We start from the raw sequence: 396 nt of genomic DNA on the forward strand, positions 1-396 counted from the left end.
ATAAAATGCTACTGATATTATACAAAAATGGGGCCAGAAATAGAAATAATGAGACTTAATCCTAGGCAAGGTCAAGAGAGACATGGTGAAAATGGAGAGGCAAAATATGCATGGTGCATAAAAAAAGGATTTGTTTATATGTATTTTTTCAGGGTATTGGGCCTATATAATCAAAGTAGTTAAGATAGAGATGTAAAGAGGTGAGCTCATGTTTGATGTTGGAATTCTCAAAAAGAAGCTTTATAGCACTGTTGTGTAGTAGACTAAACTGCGTTGCTGTGCTATGGCTGTGATTCTCACATGCAATACAACATATCAAGATTGAGCTGGTTTATGCAGTATTTTGGAGTAAAATTTAGCTCTGCAGAAATCTAGCTCAAGACTTGCATCCAAAAG

Source organism: Alligator sinensis, unplaced genomic scaffold (assembly GCF_000455745.1).
Source record: "Alligator sinensis unplaced genomic scaffold, ASM45574v1 scaffold1232_1, whole genome shotgun sequence".
Taxonomy (NCBI): domain Eukaryota; kingdom Metazoa; phylum Chordata; order Crocodylia; family Alligatoridae; genus Alligator; species Alligator sinensis.